This window comes from Bombina bombina, chromosome 7 (assembly GCF_027579735.1).
Source record: "Bombina bombina isolate aBomBom1 chromosome 7, aBomBom1.pri, whole genome shotgun sequence".
In the NCBI taxonomy this organism is placed as follows: Eukaryota; Metazoa; Chordata; class Amphibia; order Anura; family Bombinatoridae; genus Bombina; species Bombina bombina.
In genome coordinates, this window is record NC_069505.1 from 475,641,874 (window position 1) to 475,668,223 (window position 26,350).

The 26,350-nt window shown below is 37.6% G+C and overlaps 1 protein-coding gene and 1 long non-coding RNA gene across 2 annotated transcripts in view; one reads left to right on the plus strand and one right to left on the minus strand.

The window, feature by feature from the left end:
- Positions 1 to 4,644: 4,644 nt before the first annotated feature.
- On the minus strand, positions 4,645 to 10,436 carry LOC128636000 (uncharacterized). The gene is made up of 2 exons (XR_008398645.1): positions 10,303 to 10,436; positions 4,645 to 4,989 (listed from the first exon to the last, which is right to left on the minus strand). It is a non-coding gene; the product is annotated as an uncharacterized LOC128636000 (long non-coding RNA).
- A 779-nt stretch (positions 10,437 to 11,215) lies between these two features.
- Positions 11,216 to 26,350, plus strand: part of LOC128666773 (gastrula zinc finger protein XlCGF26.1) — a 140,378-nt gene continuing 125,243 nt past the window's right edge. The window contains exons 1-2 of the mRNA XM_053721558.1: positions 11,216 to 11,261; positions 11,355 to 11,484. The gene's annotated coding sequence lies outside the window, so the exon portion shown is untranslated. The remainder of the gene's footprint in view (positions 11,262 to 11,354; positions 11,485 to 26,350) is intronic.

Consider the following 26,350-nt stretch of genomic DNA (forward strand, 5'->3'; position numbering starts at 1 on the left):
CTAACCTGCCCCCCACAACGTCGCCGCCAGCTACTTAAAATAATTAACCCCTAATCTTCCGACCGCAAAGCGCCGCCACCTACGTTATCCCTATGTACCCCTAATCTGCTACCCCTAACACCGCCGACCCCTATATTATATTTATTAACCCCTAATCTGCCCCCCACAACGTCGCCGACACCTGCCTACACTTATTAACTCCTAATCTGCCGAGCGGACCTGAGCGCTACTATAATAAAGTTATTAACCCCTAACCCGCATCACTAACCCTAGCATAAATAGTATTAACCCCTAATCTGCCCTCCCTAACATCGCCGACACCTAACTTCAATTATTAACCCCTAATCTGCCGACCGGAGCTCACCGCTATTCTAATAAATGGATTAACCCCTAAAGCTAAGTCTAACACTAACACCCCCCTAAGTTAAATATAATTTACATCTAACGAAATAAATTAACTCTTATTAAATAACTTATTCCTATTTAAAGCTAAATACTTACCTGTAAAATAAATCCTAATATAGCTACAATATAAATTATAATTATATTATAGCTATTTTAGGATTAATATTTATTTTACAGGCAACTTTGTAATTATTTTAACCAGGTACAATAGCTATTAAATAGTTAAGAACTATTTAATAGCTACCTAGTTAAAATAATTACAAAATTACCTGTAAAATAAATCCTAACCTAAGTTATAATTAAACCTAACACTACCCTATCAATAAAATAATTAAATAAACTACCTACAATTACCTACAATTAACCTAACACTACACTATCAATAAATTAATTAAACACAATTCCTACAAATAAATACAATTAAATAAACTAGCTAAAGTACAAAAAATAAAAAAGAACTAAGTTACAGAAAATAAAAAAATATTTACAAACATAAGAAAAATATTACAACAATTTTAAACTAATTACACCTACTCTAAGCCCCCTAATAAAATAACAAAGCCCCCCAAAATAAAAAATTCCCTACCCTATTCTAAATTAAAAAAGTTACAAGCTCTTTTACCTTACCAGCCCTGAACAGGGCCCTTTGCGGGGCATGCCCCAAGAATTTCAGCTCTTTTGCCTGTAAAAAAAAACATACAATACCCCCCCCCCAACATTACAACCCACCACCCACATACCCCTAATCTAACCCAAACCCCCCTTAAATAAACCTAACACTAATCCCCTGAAGATCTTCCTACCTTGTCTTCACCATCCAGGTATCACCGATCCGTCCTGGCTCCAAGATCTTCATCCAACCCAAGCGGGGGTTGGCGATCCATAATCCGGTCCAGAAGAGGCTCCAAAGTCTTCCTCCTATCCGGCAAGAAGAGGACATCCGGACCGGCAAACATCTTCTCCAAGCGGCATCTTCGATCTTCTTCCATCCGGAGCGAAGCGGCAGGATCCTGAAGACCTCCAGCGCGGAACATCCATCCGGACCGACGACTGAACGACGAATGACTGTTCCTTTAAGGGACGTCATCCAAGATAGCGTCCCTCGAATTCCGATTGGCTGATAGGATTCTATCAGCCAATCGGAATTAAGGTAGGAATTTTCTGATTGGCTGATGGAATCAGCCAATCAGAATCTAGTTCAATCCGATTGGCCGATCCAATCAGCCAATCAGATTGAGCTCGCATTCTATTGGCTGATCGGAACAGCCAATAGAATGCGAGCTCAATCTGATTGGCTGATTGGATCAGCCAATCGGATTGAACTAGATTCTGATTGGCTGATTCCATCAGCCAATCAGAAAATTCCTACCTTAATTCCGATTGGCTGATAGAATCCTATCAGCCAATCGGAATTCGAGGGACGCCATCTTGGATGACGTCCCTTAAAGGAACAGTCATTCGTCGTTCAGTCGTCGGTCCGGATGGATGTTCCGCGCTGGAGGTCTTCAGGATCCTGCCGCTTTTTTAATTTAGAATAGGGTAGGGAATTTTTTATTTTGGGGGGCTTTGTTATTTTATTAGGGGGCTTAGAGTAGGTGTAATTAGTTTAAAATTGTTGTAATATTTTTCTTATGTTTGTAAATATTTTTTTATTTTCTGTAACTTAGTTCTTTTTTATTTTTTGTACTTTAGCTAGTTTATTTAATTGTATTTATTTGTAGGAATTGTGTTTAATTAATTTATTGATAGTGTAGTGTTAGGTTAATTGTAGGTAGTTTATTTAATTATTTTATTGATAGGGTAGTGTTAGGTTTAATTATATCTTAGGTTAGGATTTATTTTACAGGTAAATTTGTTATTATTTTAACTAGGTAACTATTAAATAGTTCTTAACTATTTAATAGCTATTGTACCTGGTTAAAATAATTACAAAGTTGCCTGTAAAATAAATATTAATCCTAAAATAGCTATAATATAATTATAATTTATATTGTAGCTATATTAGGATTTATTTTACAGGTAAGTATTTAGCTTTAAATAGGAATCATTTATTTAATAAGAGTTAATTTATTTCGTTAGATAAAAATTATATTTAACTTAGGGGGGTGTTAGTGTTAGGGTTAGACTTAGCTTTAGGGGTTAATCCATTTATTAGAATAGCGGTGAGCTCCGATCGGAAGATTAGGGGTTAATAATTGAAGGTAGGTGTCGGCGATGTTAGGGAGGGCAGATTAGGGGTTAATACTATTTATGATAGGGTTAGTGAGGCGGATTAGGGGTTAATAACTTTATTATAGTAGCACTCAGGTCCGCTCGGCAGATTAGGGGTTAATAAGTGTAGGCAGGTGTCGGCGACGTTGAGGGGGGCAGATTAGGGGTTAATAAATATAATATAGGGGTCGGCGGTGTTAGGGGCAGCAGATTAGGGGTACATAGGGATAATGTAGGTAGCGGCGGTTTACGGAGCGGCAGATTAGGGGTTAAAAAAATATGCAGGGGTCAGCGATAGCGGGGGCGGCAGATTAGGGGTTAATAAGTGTAAGGTTAGGGGTGTTTAGACTCGGGGTACATGTTAGAGTGTTAGGTGCAGACGTAGGAAGTGTTTCCCCATAGGAAACAATGGGGCTGCGTTAGGAGCTGAACGCTGCTTTTTTGCAGGTGTTAGGTTTTTTTTCAGCTCAAACAGCCCCATTGTTTCCTATGGGGGAATCGTGCACGAGCACGTTTTTGAGGCCGGCCGCGTCCGTAAGCAACTCTGGTATCGAGAGTTGCATTTGCGGTAAAAATGCTCTACGCTCCTTTTTTGGAGCCTAACGCAGCATTTGTTTGAACTCTCGATACCAGAGTTAATTTTATGGTGCGGCCAGAAAAAAGCCCGCGGAGCGTTAACAGACCTTTTACCGCCGAACTCCAAATCTAGGCCTAAGATTTCTCAGTGTTTCAAATGATACAGGTTAACTTAACACTGTTCAGTTTACACTACAGCTGACTTAATTTTGAAATACATACAAACGAGCCTAAATCATGCATTTAACCATATCTAATGGTATGAGACCTAGTGCCACGGCTTATGGTTCCACCAAGACCATATAGAGCACAGCATTTTCAAAATCCATAAGTACAGCTGACAGATGGGAACATGTTTACACCATAATTGAAGTGTTGCTCTTGTTTGGGGGACAAAACACAAACATATGTCAACCTTTTAAAAGTACTTTTCTTCATCTAACCATCTACCGATAACATTAATCTACAATTTTGAATTCATAGAGTTTCATTTTTGTTTGCACATTTGCAAATCTGATTGTTTAAAAAGTGATCTCTTAATTTCTGCAATTTTTTTTATCATGCATGTCAAACACTGTTTTGTTGTTTTTGTTGGTCTCTCTGTGAGAGTGGGTGTATATGCATTTTCTGTGTATGTCTGTGAGGGTGTGTGCATATGTCGTTGTGCTTTTTCTATTTGTGTCCCTGTGAGGGTGTGTGTATGTATGTCTTTGTGTATTTCCTCTTGATGCCTCTGTGAGGGTGGATGTGTATAATTTTTTATGTGGATGTCTCTTTGAGGGTGTGTGTATGTATGTCTGCGTTTTCTGTGGATGTCTCTCTGAGGGTGTGTGAGTATGTCTGTGTGTTTTCTTTGGTTGTCTCTGTGAGGGTGTGTGTATGTATGTGCAGTTTCTGTGGGTGTCTCAATGAGAGTGTATGTCTCTCTGTTTTCTCTGGATGTCTCAGTGAGGCTGTGTGTGTGTCTCTATGTCTTTGTGTGTTTTATGTGTCTGTGTGTTGATAGGTATATTATGTTACTGGGTGACTTGTAACCGACACATGAGGGCATTTTGAAACTCATATGATTGTCTGTAATACAGCAAACAACACCCACAACTTCCTTTAATATGTTTCTTAGATAGACATATATGGACATTTTATGTTACTCCTCAAACTGCATTTCCTGTAGCCTCATGATGCGAGACTGCTATATAACTGCTGTGTATACTTACAGTAAACGGAACTAGTGAGAAACACTCTCTGTGCTTGTGTGCTTTCTTGCTGTTCCCCGGAGCTCTGGAGAATCGTGTTCAATCAAGGTCAGAAACCATTTGAACTTATAACCCTAACCTTATACTATGAAAGCAGAAGCAACAATAGGCTACTGCTATATATATATATACTGTTACCTATAATTATCTTGTACCTTCATACTTGTGGTAGTGTGTTATTAAAGCACTGACTCAGAAATGGTGTTAATTATCTTATTTTTTTATTATTATCAATAATTTAAACAGAAACACACCACCACCCCTTGTCCATCAGTCATTTGTTGAACATGACATTAACTTGGAGGCCCTGTTGGTCAAGACATGCCTGCAAAAACAACTCCATATCTTCTCTGTGCTGAAATACAAAGAGGAATGGCTCCCTTGCTTCTGGTTCTTCTCTTTGCATCACGTTATCTATGGCCTTCTGGCGGTCATCTTCATTCATTGACACATAACTTGGCATGGTTATGCGCCCACAGAACAGTGCCTCATTCTTGACAACCCATTGTATAGCAATGTGTAGATCTTTAATGATTGCTGGCTCCTGTGTCAAGCACATGGGAGGAAACTTAGTCATAGTCAGAATCAAAACTGTTATTTTCATAATAAATAAAAAATCATTTAAGGGACACTCAAGTCAAAAACAGACTTTTATAAATCAGAAAGAACATGCAGTTTCCAATTTACTTCCATTATAAAATCTGCTTCGTTCTCTTGTTATCCTTTGCTGAAGGAACAACATTGCACTACTGGCAGCAAGATGAACACATATAGGCCGCGTTCGGGCAGCGCTCAGGAGCTAGTGGAGGCGCTTCACTTCCAGCGATGACGTGGCGCTAGGTGACGTCACAAGCAAGGGAGCTTAGAGAAAACGATTGCATGCGCAAAGGGATCTGCTGCACAATAATGAACGTTTTTAAATAAGCTCCCTTGTAGCTGACTGTAAAAATGTTTAAATTGTGTCTCTCTTTATTAGTGGAGGATTATTTTTATTTAAGCTGTTTACACAACACTGTTGTTCGAGAATGGTTTCCCCTGCCTCTCGGCAAACATTGGAACTCTGACCCACCTTCATTCAGCTGTTCTCAGCTCAGCCCCTGTAGCTTATCCTGCCACATTAAGCTAATAATAGTACAGGTGCTGAGCTGAGAGCAGCTGAATGGAGGTGGGTCAGAGTTCCAATGTTTGCCGAGAGGCAGGGGAAACCAGAGACACTGGGGAAACAATTCTCAGCATAACACCGGATAAGCATGACAGCAGCATTTAGTACAGGGCTTACTTAACCTATCTCCAATTTGCCCTGTACTAAATGCTGCTGTCAGACTCATCCGCCTCACCTGTCCCTCCTCTGCTGCTTATAAAAACATGGCAGCCTCCACAGCAAAACGTGTGTGGAGGCTGCCATGTTGCCAAGCGTCTGAGCTTGCTCTGAAAAGTGACAGCTTTTCCAGCACGATGGAAGCGCTGGGACTTATATCATCAGAGCACTCAAAAACGCCAGGCATCTCACTTGCAAATGTGAGGAAAACGCTACAAGCGAGTCCCAGTTTGCTTGGAGCGCTGCCCGAATGGAGCCATAGTCATCCAATCGCAAAAGACAAATGTGTGCAGGCAAAAATCAGCAGCTAGCTCCCACTAGTGTTGAATATGTGCGTATTCTCTTTCAGCAAGGGATAACAAGAGAACAAAGCACATTTAAAAATAGATGTGAATTTATAAGTGTCTTAAAATGACATGTTCTATCTGAATCATGCAAGTTAAATTTTGAATTTACTATCCCTTTATCTCCTTAAGGACCGCAGCTGTAACAGATGAAAAAAAATTAAATAGTAAAAATAATAAAAATAAATAGTTATGTAGGGTTAGGGTTAGATCTAGGCTTAGTGGTAGATCTAGGGGGAGGGTTAGATCTAGGGGGAGGGTTGGGGTTAAAAGGTCACTGAAGGAGAAAAAGGTTAATTGTAAAAATTGAAAATTGGGTATTTCAAAACTCAGGACAAAATGAAGAAACTGTTTAGCCATCTTGTTTTCTTGGGGGTTGTAGATGCGTAACAGATTTTAGGGGTAAAAGTAAAAAAAAAAAGCGTGTTTTTTAATATTTTTAATCATAATTTATAAAAATATTTAGTAAAAATTATGATATGATGAAAATAATGGTATCGTAGAAAGTCAATCTTATGGCGAGAAAAACGGTATATAATATGTGTGGGTACAGTAATGAGTATATAATATGTGTGGGTACAGTAATAAGTATATAATATGTGTGGGTACAGTAATGAGTATATAATATGTGTGGGTACAGTAATAAGTATATAATATGTGTGGGTACAGTAATGAGTATATAATATGTGTGAGTACAGTAATGAGTATATAATATGTGTGGGTACAGTAATGAGTATATAATATGTGTGAGTACAGTAATGAGTATATAATATGTCTGGGTACAGTAATGAGTATATAATATGTGTGAGTACAGTAATGAGTATATAATATGTGTGGGTACAGTAATGAGTATATAATATGTGTGGGTACAGTAATGAGTATATAATATGTGTGAGTACAGTAATGAGTATATAATATGTGTGTGGGTACAGTAATGAGTATATAATATGTGTGAGTACAGTAATGAGTATATAATATGTGTGTGTGTACAGTAATGAGTATATAATATGTGTGAGTACAGTAATGAGTATATAATATGTGTGTGTGTACAGTAATGAGTATATAATATGTGTGAGTACAGTAATGAGTATATAATATGTGTGTGGGTACAGTAATGAGTATATAATATGTGTGAGTACAGTAATGAGTATATAATATGTGTGTGGGTACAGTAATGAGTATATAATATGTGTGAGTACAGTAATGAGTATATAATATGTGTGGGTACAGTAAATGAGTATATAATATGTGTGAGTACAGTAATGAGTATATAATATGTATGGGTACAGTAATGAGTATATAATATGTGTGGGTACAGTAAATGAGTATATAATATGTGTGAGTACAGTAATGAGTATATAATATGTGTGTGGGTACAGTAATGAGTATATAATATGTGTGGGTACAGTAATGAGTATATAATATGTGTGTGAGTACAGTAAATAAGTATATAATATGTGGGTACAGTAATGAGTATATAATATGTGTGTGGGTACAGTAATGAGTATATAATATGTGTGGGTACAGTAATGAGTATATAATATGTGTGTGAGTACAGTAAATAAATATATAATATGTGGGTACAGTAATGAGTATATAATATGTGTGGGTACAGTAATGAGTATATAATATGTGTGGGTACAGTAATGAGTATATAAACAGTATATAATATGTGTGGTACAGTACTGAGTATATAATATGTGTGGGTACAGTACTGAGTATATAATATGTGTGGTACAGTAAATGAGTATATAATATGTGTGGGTACAGTAATGAGTATATAATATGTGTGTACAGTAATGAGTATATAATATGTGTGTGAGTACAGTAATGAGTATATAATATGTGTGGGTACAGTACTGAGTATATAATATGTGTGTACAGTAATGAGTATATAATATGTGTGTACAGTAATGAGTATATAATATGTGTGTGAGTACAGTAATGAGTATATAATATGTGTGAGTACAGTACTGAGTATATAATATGTGTGAGTACAGTAATGAGTATATAATATGTGTGGGTACAGTAATGAGTATATAATATGTGTGAGTACAGTACTGAGTATATAATATGTGTGAGTACAGTACTGAGTATATAATATATGTGTACAGTAATGAGTATATAATATGTGTGAGTACAGTACTGAGTATATAATATGTGTGAGTACAGTAATGAGTATATAATATGTGTTTACAGTAATGAGTATATAATATGTATGAGTACAGTACTGAGTATATAATATGTGTGAGTACAGTAATGAGTATATAATATGTGTGTACAGTAATGAGTATATAATATGTGTGTGAGTACAGTAATGAACATATAATATGTGTGGGTACAGTACTGAGTATATAATATGTGTGTACAGTAATGAGTATATAATATGTGTGAGTACAGTACTGAGTATATAATATGTGTGGGTACAGTAATGAGTATATAATATGTGTGAGTACAGTAATGAGTATATAATATGTGTGGGTACAGTAATGAGTATATAATATGTGTGGTACAGTAATGAGTATATAATATGTGTGGGTACAGTAATGAGTATATAATATGTGTGGTACAGTAATGAGTATATAATATGTGTGAGTACAGTAATGAGTATATAATATGTGTGGGTACAGTAATGAGTATATAATATGTGTGTGAGTACAGTAATAAGTATATAATATGTGTGGGTACAGTAAATGAGTATATAATATGTGTGGGTACAGTAAATGAGTATATAATATGTGTGAGTACAGTAATGAGTATATAATATGTGTGGGTACAGTAATGAGTATATAATATGTGTGGGTACAGTATAATGAGTATATAATATGTGTGAGTACAGTAATGAGTATATAATATGTGTGGGTACAGTAATGAGTATATAATATGTGTGTACAGTAATGAGTATATAATATGTGTGAGTACAGTAATGAGTATATAATATGTGTGGGTACAGTAATGAGTATATAATATGTGTGAGTACAGTAATGAGTATATAATATGTGTGAGTACAGTAATGAGTATATAATATGTGTGGGTACAGTATAATGAGTATATAATATGTGTGGGTACAGTAATGAGTATATAATATGTGTGAGTACAGTAATGAGTATATAATATGTGTGGGTACAGTATAATGAGTATATAATATGTGTGAGTACAGTAATGAGTATATAATATGTGTGGGTACAGTAAATGAGTATATAATATGTGTGAGTACAGTAATGAGTATATAATATGTGTGAGTACAGTAATGAGTATATAATATGTGTGGGTACAGTAATGAGTATATAATGTGTGTGGTACAGTAATGAGTATATAATATGTGTGGGTACAGTACTGAGTATATAATATGTGTGGGTACAGTAAATGAGTATATAATGTGTGTGGTACAGTAATGAGTATATAATATGTGTGGGTACAGTAATAAGTATATAATATGTGTGAGTACAGTAATGAGTATATAATATGTGTGGGTACAGTAAATGAGTATATAATATGTGTGAGTACAGTAATGAGTATATAATATGTGTGGGTACAGTACTGAGTATATAATATGTGTGAGTACAGTAATGAGTATATAATATGTGTGGGTACAGTAATGAGTATATAATATGTGTGGGTACAGTAATGAGTATATAATGTGTGTGGTACAGTAATGAGTATATAATATGTGTGGGTACAGTACTGAGTATATAATATGTGTGGGTACAGTAAATGAGTATATAATGTGTGTGGTACAGTAATGAGTATATAATATGTGTGGGTACAGTAATGAGTATATAATATGTGTGGGTACAGTAAATTAGTATATAATATGTGTGAGTACAGTAATGAGTATATAATATGTGTGGGTACAGTACTGAGTATATAATATGTGTGAGTACAGTAATGAGTATATAATATGTGTGGGTACAGTAATGAGTATATAATATGTGTGGGTACAGTAATGAGTATATAATGTGTGTGGTACAGTAATGAGTATATAATATGTGTGAGTACAGTAATGAGTATATAATATGTGTGGGTACAGTACTGAGTATATAATATGTGTGGGTACAGTAAAGGCGTAAGAGGGAAATTGCAGCTAAACACAAACACTGCAGCAATGTAAAAACAGCCCTGGTCGCCAACGCTAAAAAATTGGTACAACAGTCAGGTCACTACGGGGTTAAATAAAAAAAAGAATGCAGCAAACCTTCTTCTTGTTTAAAGAGAACTTCCCCTGGAGGTTGTGGATGTCACATTGTGTTTCTTGTGTAGAGTGGAGCTTTAAATAGTTGTGTATTGTTCATTTAAAACAGTAGATAATACATAAACACTAAAGAATTCCTCCTGTGATTTCCTGATCTATTTATAACTTAATCATTACATTCGCTTACACTTTGCCTTAAAGGGACAGTCAAGTCCAAAAAAAACTTTCATGTTTCAAATAGGGCATGTAATTTTAAACAACTTTCCAATTTACTTTTATCACCAATTTTGCTTTGTTCTTTTGGTATTCTTAGTTGAAAGCTAGACCTAGGAAGGCTCATATGATAATTTCTAAGCCCTTGAAGGCCGCCTCTAATCACATACTTTTGTATTTGCTTTTCACAGCAGGGGAGAGCTAGTTCAGGTAAACCCTATAGATAACATTGTGAGCATGCCCGTGGATTGTGGCAGACACTGCACTAATTGGCTAAAATGAAAGTCAATAGATAATAAATAAAATGTCATGTGATCAGGGGGCTGTCAGAAGATGATTAGATACAAGTTAATCACAGAAGTAAAAAGTATATTATTATAACTGTGTTGGTTATTCAAAACTGGGGAATGGGTAATAAAGGGATTATCTAGCTTTTAAAACAACAAAAATTCTGGTGTTGACTGTCCCTTTAACCTTATAAATGTCACTCGCCATAAACCAAAAGAAACCAATTTTGTTTTCAGAATTGTGCCTATTGGTTGTTTGATACATTAAAGTTTATTTTAAAAAAAAACGTTTTCTGAATGATTGTGCATATTGGTTGTTTGATACATTAAAGTTTTATTGAAATAGAAAAAAAAAAAATGCAGTGGAGGTCACATGTTTCCTGTCTAGAGTGGAGCTCCACTCTGCAGATAGACTACTTTGAATGCATCAGTTACTTAGCACGTACAGTGCAATGCATGCTGGTAGGTATCATGTGATTTTGCACCAACTTTACTGCGGATAACACTTTCACTGAAATAAATTCTGTTACTTCGTTTCTGTTTTTTTTCTCCCAGTTTTCGGGTGAATGCATTATGGGAATCGTAGTTCTTTTTATATTCCTGTTCCCGCGTTCTTTGTGATGAAGACGACGGTCACTGTATCGTTTTTACTTCCTCATAGTGCGTGCTTGCTCAAAGTAATCTGGTCAGTAAATTATTCTGACAACGAAGTGTCTGTAACTTTATATCTATAATGTGTGTGTAACGGGATCTGTGTGTAACTTTATATGTGTAACATGATCTGCGTGTGTAACTTTATATATGTAATATGATCTGTGTGTAACTTTATATGTGTAACAGGAGGATCTGTGTGTAACTTTATATGTGTAACAGGATCTGTGTGTAACTTTATATGTGTAACAGGATGTGTGTGTAACTTTATGTGTAACAGGATCTGTGTGTAACTTTATATATGTAATATGATCTGTGTGTAACTTTATATGTGTAACAGGAGGATCTGTGTGTAACTTTATATCTATAATGTGTGTGTAACTTTATATGTGTAACAGGATCTGTGTGTAACTTTATATGTGTAACAGGATCTGTGTGTAACTTTATATGTGTAACAGGATGTGTGTGTAACTTTATGTGTAACAGGATCTGTGTGTAACTTTATATATGTAACATGATCTGCGTGTGTAACTGTACATGTGTCACAGGATCTGTGTGTAATTGTATGTGTGTAATTTAATGTGTAACTGTATGTGTGTGCTATGCGTAACTGTATGTGTTTGCTCTGTGTAACTATGTGTAACAGTATGTGTGTGTGCTCTGTGTAACTATGTGTAACAGTATGTGTGTGTGCTCTGTGTAACTATGTGTAACAGTATGTGTGTGTGCTCTGTGTAACTTTATATGTGTAACAGTATGTGTGTGTGTGCTCTGTGTAACTTTATATGTGTAACAGTATGTGTGTGTGTGCTCTGTGTAACTTTATATGTGTAACAGTATGTGTGTGTGTGCTCTGTGTAACTTTATATGTGTAACTGTATGTGTGTGTGCTCTGTGTAACTTTATATGTGTAACTGTATGTGTGTGTGCTCTGTGTAACTTTGTATGTGTAACAGTATCTGTGTGTGCTCTGTGTAACTTTATATGTGTAACAGTATGTGTGTGTGTGCTCTGTGTAAAAGTATGTGTGTGTGTGCTCTGTGTAACTTTATATGTGTAACAGTATGTGTGTGTGTGCTCTGTGTAACTTTATATGTGTAACAGTATGTGTGTGTGTGCTCTGTGTAAAAGTATGTGTGTGTGTGCTCTGTGTAACTTTATATGTGTAACAGTATGTGTGTGTGTGCTCTGTGTAACTTTATATGTGTAACAGTATGTGTGTGTGCTCTGTGTAACTTTATATGTGTAACAGTATGTGTGTGTGCTATGTGTAACAGTATGTGTGTGTGTGCTCTGTGTAACTTTATATGTGTAACAGTATGTGTGTGTGTGCTCTGTGTAAAAGTATGTGTGTGTGTGCTCTGTGTAACTTTATATGTGTAACAGTATGTGTGTGTGCTATGTGTAACAGTATGTGTGTGTGTGTGCTCTGTGTAACTTTATATGTGTAACAGTATGTGTGTGTGCTCTGTGTAACTTTATATGTGTAACAGTATGTGTGTGTGCTCTGTGTAACTTTATATGTGTAACAGTATGTGTGTGTGTGTGCTCTGTGTAACAGTATGTGTGTGTGTGTGTGTGTGTGTGTGTGCTCTGTGTAACTTTATATGTGTAACAGTATCTGTGTGTGCTCTGTGTAACTTTATATGTGTAACAGTATCTGTGTGTGCTCTGTGTAACTTTATATGTGTAACAGTATCTGTGTGTGCTCTGTGTAACTTTATATGTGTAACAGTATGTGTGTGTGCTCTGTGTAACTTTATATGTGTAACAGTATCTGTGTGTGCTCTGTGTAACTTTATATGTGTAACAGTATCTGTGTGTGCTCTGTGTAACTTTATATGTGTAACAGTATCTGTGTGTGCTCTGTGTAACTTTATATGTGTAACAGTATCTGTGTGTGCTCTGTGTAACTTTATATGTGTAACAGTATCTGTGTGTGTGTGCTCTGTGTAAAAGTATGTGTGTGTGTGCTCTGTGTAACTTTATATGTGTAACAGTATGTGTGTGTGCTCTGTGTAACTTTATATGTGTAACAGTATGTGTGTGTGCTCTGTGTAACTTTATATGTGTAACAGTATGTGTGTGTGCTATGTGTAACTTTATATGTGTAACAGTATGTGTGTGTGTGCTCTGTGTAACTTTATATGTGTAACAGTATGTGTGTGTGTGCTCTGTGTAAAAGTATGTGTGTGTGTGTGCTCTGTGTAACTTTATATGTGTAACAGTATGTGTGTGTGCTATGTGTAACAGTGTGTGTGTGCTCTGTGTAACTTTATATGTGTAACGGTATCTGTGTGTGCTCTGTGTAACTTTATATGTGTAACAGTATCTGTGTGTGCTCTGTGTAACTTTATATGTGTAACGGTATCTGTGTGTGCTCTGTGTAACTTTATATGTGTAACGGTATCTGTGTGTGCTCTGTGTAACTTTATATGTGTAACGGTATCTGTGTGTGCTCTGTGTAACTTTATATGTGTAACAGTATGTGTGTGTGTGTGCTCTGTGTAAAAGTATGTGTGTGTGTGCTCTGTGTAACTTTATATGTGTAACAGTATGTGTGTGTGCTCTGTGTAACTTTATATGTGTAACAGTATGTGTATGTGCTATGTGTAACTTTATATGTGTAACAGTATGTGTGTGTGCTATGTGTAACAGTATGTGTGTGTGTGCTCTGTGTAACTTTATATGTGTAACAGTATCTGTGTGTGCTCTGTGTAACTTTATATGTGTAACGGTATCTGTGTGTGCTCTGTGTAACTTTATATGTGTAACGGTATCTGTGTGTGCTCTGTGTAACTTTATATGTGTAACGGTATCTGTGTGTGCTCTGTGTAACTTTATATGTGTAACGGTATCTGTGTGTGCTCTGTGTAACTTTATATGTGTAACGGTATCTGTGTGTGCTCTGTGTAACTTTATATGTGTAACGGTATCTGTGTGTGCTCTGTGTAACTTTATATGTGTAACGGTATCTGTGTGTGCTCTGTGTAACTTTATATGTGTAACGGTATCTGTGTGCGCTCTGTGTAACTTTATATGTGTAACGGTATCTGTGTGCGCTCTGTGTAACTTTATATGTGTAACGGTATCTGTGTGCGCTCTGTGTAACTTTATATGTGTAACGGTATCTGTGTGCGCTCTGTGTAACTTTATAGGTGTAACGGTATCTGTGTGCGCTCTGTGTAACTTTATAGGTGTAACGGTATCTGTGTGCGCTCTGTGTAACTTTATAGGTGTAACGGTATCTGTGTGCGCTCTGTGTAACTTTATAGGTGTAACGGTATCTGTGTGCGCTCTGTGTAACTTTATAGGTGTAACGGTATCTGTGTGCGCTCTGTGTAACTTTATAGGTGTAACGGTATCTGTGTGCGCTCTGTGTAACTTTATAGGTGTAACGGTATCTGTGTGCGCTCTGTGTAACTTTATAGGTGTAACGGTATCTGTGTGCGCTCTGTGTAACTTTATAGGTGTAACGGTATCTGTGTGCGCTCTGTGTAACTTTATATGTGTAACGGTATCTGTGTGTGTGTGCTCTGTGTAACTTTATATGTGTAACGGTATCTGTGTGTGTGTGCTCTGTGTAACTTTATATGTGTAACGGTATCTGTGTGTGTGTGCTCTGTGTAACTTTATATGTGTAACGGTATCTGTGTGTGTGTGCTCTGTGTAACTTTATATGTGTAACGGTATCTGTGTGTGTGTGCTCTGTGTAACTTTATATGTGTAACGGTATCTGTGTGTGTGTGCTCTGTGTAACTTTATATGTGTAACGGTATCTGTGTGTGTGTGCTCTGTGTAACTTTATATGTGTAACGGTATCTGTGTGTGTGTGCTCTGTGTAACTTTATATGTGTAACGGTATCTGTGTGTGTGTGCTCTGTGTAACTTTATATGTGTAACGGTATCTGTGTGTGTGTGCTCTGTGTAACTTTATATGTGTAACGGTATCTGTGTGTGTGTGCTCTGTGTAACTTTATATGTGTAACGGTATCTGTGTGTGTGTGCTCTGTGTAACTTTATATGTGTAACGGTATCTGTGTGTGTGTGCTCTGTGTAACTTTATATGTGTAACGGTATCTGTGTGTGTGTGCTCTGTGTAACTTTATATGTGTAACGGTATCTGTGTGTGTGTGCTCTGTGTAACTTTATATGTGTAACGGTATCTGTGTGTGCTCTGTGTAACTTTATATGTGTAACGGTATCTGTGTGTGCTCTGTGTAACTTTATATGTGTAACGGTATCTGTGTGTGCTCTGTGTAACTTTATATGTGTAACGGTATCTGTGTGTGCTCTGTGTAACTTTATATGTGTAACGGTATCTGTGTGTGCTCTGTGTAACTTTATATGTGTAACGGTATCTGTGTGTGTGTGCTCTGTGTAACTTTATATGTGTAACGGTATCTGTGTGTGTGTGTGCTCTGTGTAACTTTATATGTGTAACGGTATCTGTGTGTGTGTGCTCTGTGTAACTTTATATGTGTAACGGTATCTGTGTGTGTGTGTGTGTGCTCTGTGTAACTTTATATGTGTAACGGTATCTGTGTGTGTGTGTGTGTGCTCTGTGTAACTTTATATGTGTAACGGTATCTGTGTGTGTGTGTGCTCTGTGTAACTTTATATGTGTAACGGTATCTGTGTGTGTGTGTGCTCTGTGTAACTTTATATGTGTAACGGTATCTGTGTGTGTGTGTGCTCTGTGTAACTTTATATGTGTAACGGTATCTGTGTGTGTGTGTGCTCTGTGTAACTTTATATGTGTAACGGTATCTGTGTGTGTGTGTGCTCTGTGTAACTTTATATGTGTAACGGTATCTGTGTGTGTGTGTGCTCTGTGTAACTTTATATGTGTAACGGTATCTGTGTGTGTGTGTGCTCTGTGTAACGGTATCTGTGTGTGTGTGCTCTGTGTAACTTTATATGTGTAACGGTATCTGTGTGTGTGTGCTCTGTGTAACTTTATATGTGTAACGGTATCTGTGTGTGTGTGCTCTGTGTAACTTTATATGTGTAACGGTATCTGTGTGTGTGTGCTCTGTGTAACTTTATATGTGTAACGGTATCTGTGTGTGTGTGCTCTGTGTAACTTTATATGTGTAACGGTATCTGTGTGTGTGCGCTCTGTGTAACTTTATATGTGTAACGGTATCTGTGTGTGTGCGCTCTGTGTAACTTTATATGTGTAACGGTATCTGTGTGTGCTCTGTGTAACAGTATGTGTGTGTGTGCTCTGTGTAACTTTATATGTGTAACAGTATGTGTGCTCTGTGTAACTTTATATGTGTAACAGTGTGTGTGCTCTGTGTAACTTTATATGTGTAACAGTGTGTGTGCTCTGTGTAACTTTATATGTGTAACAGTATGTGTGTGCTCTGTGTAACTTTATATGTGTAACAGTATGTATGTGTGTGCTCTGTGTAACTTTATATGTGTAACAGTATGTATGTGTGTGCTCTGTGTAACTTTATATGTGTAACAGTATGTATGTGTGTGCTCTGTGTAACTTTATATGTGTAACAGTATGTATGTGTGTGCTCTGTGTAACTTTATATGTGTAACAGTATGTATGTATGTGTGTGTGTGCTCTGTGTAACTTTTATATGCGTGACTATCTGTGTTTAAAGGGATGGTACATTTTTTATTATAAATGAAATTTGCAAAATGTTTATTTCATGTTTTATAAACAATTTGCATTTTTTTTTTCTTCTACATTATTATATATTCATTATTTTTGTATTCTACAATTCCTGTCAATCACTTCATTGGCTCCGCCTATCAATGTAGCTTCTCAGCACTTTATAAACAAGTACAGCAGCGCCACCTGCTGTACACATCACTATTAGAGCTATTCCAATAATTGTATTACCTCTATTCCTCTTGAAACTTTTGTGCCTCAAATAGTAAAGTGATATGTACAGCAGTCCTGCCTGCTATACACATCACTGTCATCATACCTGCGCTTTCTTGACACATGAACGCTTTATCCGTTCTGTTTTACCTTCAGTAGATTGACGTGTACAGCAGTCCTGCCCGCTGTACACAACACTGTTATGTATATAGCTTTCCCATTATAGCAGTGCAACCCTTATCATTCAATTGTGTGTGTGCTTTTTTCATAACCAAAGCGCATACCTCCAATCAGCTCTTGTCTAAAATGACTTAAGCTTTTAGGACTAACTAAACACCTGTTACTACACAGGAGCGAACAAGCTCCCCTAGTAACAGGTGTTCACAAGCCCCTTATATTTCTATCCGGTCTGCTAAGTGAACAGATGATTAGAAGATTCTCTGTTTACTTGCAGAAAGTGTATTTTACTGAATTCCCTAAGGAACATTACTAAACAATAAAGCCAAGTAAGTTGAATCATTGAATCATCTCACATACACACACGATTGAATGATAAAGGTTCCACCTGCTATAATGAGAAAGCTCTACCCAGAACAGTGACGTGTACGGCGGGGCGGGACTGCTGTACACATCAATCTTCTTGAAAGAGCAATAAGATTGGAGGAGAGGTGGCTAAAAGCATCCAATAGTTGAAATCTCCCATTTACTGTGAACGGTTTTGTTCTAGTGTTGTGTACAGCGGGCGGGACTGCTGTACACGTTAATCTACTGAAGGTAAAACAGAATGGATAAAGCGTTCATGTGTCAGGAAAGCGCAGGTATGATGACAGTGATGTGTATAGCAGGTGGGACTGCTGTACACATCACTTTACTATATGAGACCCAAAAATGTGAAGAGGGAAAGGGGAAATACTGAAAGCGACTGATCCTAGTGAAGTGTATAGCAGGTGGGACTACTGTACACATTTCTAAAATCATTGGTAATAAAATTTGTAAGTAAAATTTAAAAAAAAGAGCAATTACAAAAACTAGAAATTTTATTGAACATCTATAAGTTGAGGTAAACTATAAATCCTATATTTTGTGCTACTCATGCAAAAAAGTAACAAGCACTGACAGGCTGTGGTTACTGTGCTTGTAATGAAATTCATATGTTCAATGTCCCAGACGGCTAAGCTTTTGATTGGGCAGAAAAAAGGGAAGAAAAAAAAAAACAGAGGAGGGAGGCTGGCAGGGAAGCATTATCTATAAGATATTAGATGAATAAAAAATGTATTTAAAAGAAGTAATAAAAAAAAGTTTTTATAAAAAAATATGGCATGAACTTTATTTTTTTTTAAAGTTATTTTGAAGAGTTTACCATCCCTTTAACTTTATATATACATTGTGTGTAATTGTACGCCTGTGTGTAACAGTATCTGTATTTCCACGAGCTGTTACTTATGGGATATACATTCCTACCAGCAGGAGGCAAAGTTTCCCAAACCTCAAAAGCCTATAAATACACCTTTTACCTCATGCATACCTCAGTCTCCGCCTCAGAGAATTACAGCTCATTCTACTAGGTCAGTCGCCACATCTTGGGCTTTCAAGAATGAGGCTTCAGTTGATCAAATCTGCAAAGCAGCCACTTGGTCGTCTTTGCATACACTTACAAAATTTTACCATTTTTTTTTTGTTTTTGCCTCTTCAGAAGCAGCCTTTGGTAGAAAGGTTCTTCAGGCAGCTGTCTCAGTTTGATTCTAGTGCGTATGATTTGTTTTTAATTAAAAAATACTTTATTGCTTATACTATAAAAGAAAACCATAATTTACCAGATATATTTATTTCTTCCTTGGTGGCGAGAGTCCATGAGCCCCACCCAATTTTTGGGGGGTTATATATATATTTTTTTTTAAATTTTATTTATAACCAACACATGGTACAGTGATAAAATGCATATCCATGACGCACCACGCAGGGTGTAGTAATATAATATAAAATTTACAAGGCGATATGGTATACAACAGCGTATTTTTACCAGATATAGTAGCACACAGTGCTCACATTCGTTTTGAGAACTGCCAAAGATGTATATGAGTTAAAAAGCGTTTTGGCATATGTACTCCCTTGCACCATGGTGTTGGGGTTTTATTATTTTTGTAAACAAACAAACCAACCTAAACCTAATTTAACATAAAATACAAACACACAAACCAAACAAGCAGACTAACCCATTCACACAAACAAGGGGTAAGTAGTCTCCCCACGTAGGCGTTGAGCCGCACAGCATGATCAATCTACTGTACAGTGCCCCATTCCACGTTAGTAGCCAGGTTTCTAGAGGCGTGGGATAACAAATTAAGTTACCAAGCAGCTTATATATGTACTTGGACTATATCGAACACTAATAAGAACTATGTTACTAGCCTAGTGCGGAAAGTGTTACAGTAATGTTTACGTGTATCTTTGGTTTGAATCAGAGTATTTCCATGAAGTCAGGAGGAGCCCCCAGGAGCCAGTACATGCATAGTGTCCCCAAGCAGCTCTATATTGTCCTGCAAGTTAGATAGCCTATATATTCAGCGTTAATGGCTCCTTAAACAGGAAATCGTACAAACTCAAGGTGGATTCTATGTTGTTAGCATGATAATGGAGTCATAACGATAGGTTACATAATAGTAGACATGTTTAAAGTAATAATGTTCTTGGGAAATATGAAAGGAACATTTAGATTCAAAGTGATATTTGCTTTTCAAGAACAAGGATTTTAGTAAATTGATAAATGTACACAAAGAGCTGATATACTTCGTCACTTGGGTAAGAGTGCCGGTAAACTACTAGTGGGGTGTATTGCCTGAAATGTAGCATTCTGTGCTGCACCGGGTCTACACTTTATACTTTAATCTGGGATGACTGCATGAATGTAAAGTATAGTAATCGGCTTCAATCTGCTGGTATTTAAAGTGAAAGGTATATAAAAAAGAAATTTAAGTAAGTTACAATGAAATATCTGTACACACCGTATTCATAGTTTGAGCATAATGACTGGTAAATTTAGAATTAAGGTTTTGCAACGTAACTCAACTTGTGCACTTTCCAAAAATTTCTACTGCCTTAAAAATAACACAAGCCGTCACAATGCACAAGGGCTCCAAGACACAATATAGGAGTGCTGAGTGAAATGACCGCTTTTATACAAGATGGCGGGCATCATGGCGACTCAGTCAAGTTATATTGATGAAGAAGTGGACATGAGATCGGGTCACCTCTGGTGAAAACTAATGTGGACTAGTAAACTGACCCGTAGCGTCTCTGCTCTTACCAATAGAATATGTAAATACCACAATAGAGCAAAGAGGCAACAGGTAAAAAAGTGTCTTTTGGAGCGGAAAGGTTAATAGCAACCGGTAACCCAAGTGAGCTACAATTAATGTTTAAATCTAAATAACAATAGCCAACAGGGCTAAAACAGACAATATGCGGTTCCAGAATAATTCTGTCAAAAATGAGCAGGAGAGGTTCTCAAGGGCTCCGTGCGTGCAGGAGCAGAAGTCTCATACAGTTTTTGATGCACAAATTTTTCTATCAGATGTTACACCAACCACTGCTGTGCAAGGTTCCAGAGCAGTGTCCCATCAGAGCGGAGTCTCAGAAACAAAGTCACCCAACACCAGTAGGCAAATAGACCCCCGAGTGTCCCCTCCAACAGTCCCTCCAGCATACAGAATAACACAAAGAGTCTTGCAGGACAAAGGAGTTCTTGGTGCAGTTTACGGGGCTATGGGTGTAATAGGCAGTGCTTCCATTATTACTCAGGAGGTCATCTTGGCTACACACCAAAGAGTGTAAGGGGGGCGACGGTAAGTCCTGATTTGATACCCAGTATTGCTCTGCAGAAAGTTCCGGTATCCACATGCGTAGGGGAGCTATGGATATCATTTGTGTCTCCGTCACTGCTCTCAGCTGCGCAAAAGCTAGGCCTGGAAGATCGCTCGTTAACTCATATGGGTAAGATACAATATCATTCATTGTAGTATGCTGAACCTGGTCCGTGTGACTTGAAGTGTTTCTCTCCAACTGACGGGGTTGATCTGAGGCATTCATTGCTGTGCAGAGACTTATGCAGGAGGATAGGAGCCGATCCAGCCTAGGCATAAAAAAGGCTTTTATTTCAGCCAATACTTGGCCAGCTGCATCCGATTCACCCGTAGCAAGGGTTTCCATTGTACAGGTACACCACACGGCACTGTGTCCCTGTCTAAATATGCGGGTATGAAAATATGTACAGCGTGGCAGCAGAGCACATGCCACGGCGCCAAATGGCCTTCTTAGTCTTATGCTGTGACCGGGGGCTAGGGTTGATGGAATTAAGATATCGACTGGCGATGACCAGAACAGGGTCTCCCAGTAAGATGTATGATGTGGGGGTCTGGGTGGTCTTGAAATACTTCGAAAAAGGCCACTTTTTTGGCTGATAGCAGCGGAGCTCTTGTAGCTTGCTTCCATCCAGAAGTCCCGCCCACCGGAAGTGGGGGGGGTTATTTTTTATGTAATGCACATCTTTTTTTCTGCTCCTTTTTTTTTTTTTTTCCTCCTGCTTTTGCTGCTTAAACACCTCACCACTTGGCTATACGTTAAACTGGGGTATGTGGGAGGGGTATTTTATAGGCTTTTGAGGTAGGAATGTATATCCTATAAGTAACAGCTCATGGACTCTCACCACCATGAAATAAATTAATTTATGAGGTAAGATCTTACATAAATTATGGTTTTGTGTGTGTAACAGTATCTGTGTAACTATGTGTGGTTAACTTTATATATGCCTCTTGTTTAATTGTACTCGTGTGTATTTTGTGTGTGCAACTGTATCTGTGCACTTTGTGTGTGTGTAACTGTATCTGTGCACTTTGTGTGTGTGTAACTGTATCTGTGCACTTTGTGTGTGTGTAACTGTATCTGTGCACTTTGTGTGTGTGTGTAACTGTATCTGTGCACTTTGTGTGTAACTGTATCTGTGCACTTTGTGTGTGTGCAACGGTATCTGTGCACTTTGTGTGTGTGTGTGTGTTTGTAACTGTATCTGTGCACTTTGTGTATGTAACTGTATCTGTGCACTTTGTGTGTGACTATAATTAGTATATGTGTAACTGTATTTAGGTATTGTGTATGAGTCTGTTTGTACAGCTGTAATTTATGTGTGTATAATGTTTGTGCATGGGTAGGTAACTGTTTAATATGTATGTGTGTAACTGATGTACAGTATGTGTGTAACTGATGTACAGTATATATGTAATATGTATGTGTGTAACTGATGTACAGTATATATGTAATATGTATGTGTGTAACTGATGTACAGTATATATGTAATATGTATATGTGTAACTGATGTACAGTATATATGTAATATGTATGTGTGTAACTGATGTACACTATGGGGCCTATCTATCAAGCTCCGAAAGGAGCTTGACGGCCCGTGTTTCTGGCGAGTCTTCAGACTCGCCAGAAACAGCAGTTATGAAGCAGCGGTCACAAAGACCACTTTTCCATAACCCTGACCACCTGCTCTTAGCAGGCGGACAGGAAACGCCACAATTCGATTGGCCGCGAGTCTGCAGGGGGCAGCGTTGCACCAGCAGCTCTTGTGAGCTGCTGTTGCAGTGCTGAATACGGAGAGCGTATTGCTCTCCGCATTCAGCGAGGTCTTGCGGACCTGATCCGCACTGTCGGAACAGGTTCGCAAGACCTTTGTTAAATAGGGACTTATATGTGTAATGTGTATGTGTGTAACTGATGTACACTATATGTGTATGTGTGTAACTGATGTACACTATATGTGTATGTGTGTAACTGATGTACACTATATGTGTAATGTGTATGTGCGTAACTGATGTACACTATATGTGTAATGTGTATGTGCGTAACTGATGTACACTATATGGGTAATGTGTATGTGTGTAACTGATGTACACTATATGGGTAATGTGTATGTGTGTAACTGATGTACACTATATGGGTAATGTGTATGTGTGTAACTGATGTACACTATATGGGTAATGTGTATGTGTGTAACTGATGTACACTATATGTGTAATGTGTATGTGTGTAACTGATGTACACTATATGTGTAATGTGTATGTGCGTAACTGATGTACACTATATGGGTAATGTGTATGTGCGTAACTGATGTACACTATATGGGTAATGTGTATGTGTGTAACTGATGTACACTATATGGGTAATGTGTATGTGCGTAACTGATGTACACTATATGGGTAATGTGTATGTGCGTAACTGATGTACACTATATGGGTAATGTGTATGTGCGTAACTGATGTACACTATATGGGTAATGTGTATGTGTGTAACTGATGTACACTATATGGGTAATGTGTATGTGTGTAACTGATGTACACTATATGGGTAATGTGTGTGCGTAACTGATGTACACTATATGTGTAATGTGTATGCGTAACTGATGTACACTATATGTGTAATGTGTATGTGTGTAACTGATGTACACTATATGTGTAATGTGTATGTGCGTAACTGATGTACACTATATGTTTAATGTGTATGTGCGTAACTGATGTACACTATATGTTTAATGTGTATGTGCGTAACTGATGTACACTATATGTTTAATGTGTATGTGCGTAACTGATGTACACTATATGTTTAATGTGTATGTGCGTAACTGATGTACACTATATGTTTAATGTGTATGTGCGTAACTGATGTACACTATATGTTTAATGTGTATGCGCGTAACTGATGTACACTATATGTTTAATGCGTATGCGCGTAACTGATGTACACTATATGTTTAATGCGTATGCGCGTAACTGATGTACACTATATGTTTAATGCGTATGCGCGTAACTGATGTACACTATATGTTTAATGCGTATGCGCGTAACTGATGTACACTATATGTTTAATGCGTATGCGCGTAACTGATGTACACTATATGTTTAATGCGTATGCGCGTAACTGATGTACACTATATGTTTAATGCGTATGCGCGTAACTGATGTACACTATATGTTTAATGCGTATGCGCGTAACTGATGTACACTATATGTTTAATGCGTATGCGCGTAACTGATGTACACTATATGTTTAATGCGTATGCGCGTAACTGATGTACACTATATGTTTAATGCGTATGCGCGTAACTGATGTACACTATATGTTTAATGCGTATGCGCGTAACTGATGTACACTATATGTTTAATGCGTATGCGCGTAACTGATGTACACTATATGTTTAATGCGTATGCGCGTAACTGATGTACACTATATGTTTAATGCGTATGCGCGTAACTGATGTACACTATATGTTTAATGCGTATGCGCGTAACTGATGTACACTATATGTTTAATGCGTATGCGCGTAACTGATGTACACTATATGTTTAATGCGTATGCGCGTAACTGATGTACACTATATGTTTAATGCGTATGCGCGTAACTGATGTACACTATATGTTTAATGCGTATGCGCGTAACTGATGTACACTATATGTTTAATGCGTATGCGCGTAACTGATGTACACTATATGTTTAATGCGTATGCGCGTAACTGATGTACACTATATGTTTAATGCGTATGCGCGTAACTGATGTACACTATATGTTTAATGCGTATGCGCGTAACTGATGTACACTATATGTTTAATGCGTATGCGCGTAACTGATGTACACTATATGTTTAATGCGTATGCGCGTAACTGATGTACACTATATGTTTAATGCGTATGCGCGTAACTGATGTACACTATATGTTTAATGCGTATGCGCGTAACTGATGTACACTATATGTTTAATGCGTATGCGCTTAACTGATGTACACTATATGTTTAATGCGTATGCGCGTAACTGATGTACACTATATGTTTAATGTGTATGTGCGTAACTGATGTACACCAGTGATTTTCAACCTTTTTTTTTTTGCCGTGGCACACTTTTTTACATTAAAAAAATCCTGCGGCACACCACAATCTCAAAATTTTACAAAATCACACATTTTAGCCTAATACAGCGTGTATATATATATATATATATATCACACACACACTGTACTGTGCTGTCTTGCCATGCCTCCTACAGACTATACATGACATATTGACATTCATTTACAAACAATCATAATGATTGTCTGTGAATGAATGTCAATATGTCATGGTTGTAAATGATGCCTGATGAGCCTGTCGCAAACCTCCCAATATTTCAAAATTTGAAAGAGGGACACCCCCGCTGGCTGGAACTGTTCTGGAGGAGGAGCAAAGCTACGCCAGCATGCATGGGGGATTGAAGTGTTGCGGCGTGTAGAGCCGACACTAGACACGTGTTGTGGTGGGTGGGGGTTCCAAGTGTGAACACGGGTCGGGGAAGCGAGCTGCCACTGCGCAGTTACCCTCAGTCATCATCTCACTCAAAATAAAAAAATGACCCAGAATAAAAAACAAGCAAAATTTTAAAAATGTCACACTGTTGTCAGTCTGCCGCGGCACACCTGAGGATCTCTCACGGAACACTAGTGTGCCGCGGCACACTGGTTGAAAAACACTTATGTACACTATGAGGCCTACTTATCAAGCCGTCAACTTACTTGCATTCAACGGCACCAATACGCTCGCCTGACATTGCCTAACATTGCGGCCGCAGACCTGAATACGTTCTCCATATTTATATAAAAAGCTGTCAAAAAGCCACGCACCAAGTACGGGGCGATGCTCTTCGGCTTTTTCCCAGCTTTATTTGTATACGGTCACTAAGCACCGCCACTACACTAAACTGTTTAACCATTATCCCGCCGCTCCCGGAGCCCACCGCAGCTCTAATAAAGTTATTAACCCCTATCCCGCCTCTCCCGGACCCTGCCGCAACTAACTAAAGGTATTAACCCCTAATCCTCTGGCCTCCCACATCACTACCACTTACTAAACCTATTAACCCCTAAACCGACAGCCCCCCCCAAATCGCCATAAACTAAATTAAACTATTAACCCCTAAACCTAACAACCTGCTAACTTTATATTAAATATTAACTCATCCCTATCTTATAATA